Consider the following 311-nt stretch of genomic DNA (forward strand, 5'->3'; position numbering starts at 1 on the left):
GAACTACTTTTCATATCTGAGTGTAATATTCTGAGTAAGTCCATGTCGTCAATGAATTATATTCATTAGATGTCTTACTCTCTCTATTTCTCTTCTTTTCTATTGCTTGCTTTTTGGACGTGTGCTTGTCAGATAAGCAGCTTTGCTCGGATTTGGAGCTACTTGTCTGTGATGTTCCCGGAGGGGGCATGAGGAATTGAGGAGAGGAAGTATCCTAGTCTTGGAGCGAGCCACTAGGAGTTGCTTATCATTTTAGGACTTTTGAAAACAAGGACGACTTCAGCTTGTACATGTCTTTGTTTAATGTCTTT

The sequence above is a fragment of the Lupinus angustifolius genome, chromosome LG13 (genome assembly GCF_001865875.1).
Source record: "Lupinus angustifolius cultivar Tanjil chromosome LG13, LupAngTanjil_v1.0, whole genome shotgun sequence".
NCBI lineage: Eukaryota > Viridiplantae > Streptophyta > Magnoliopsida > Fabales > Fabaceae > Lupinus > Lupinus angustifolius.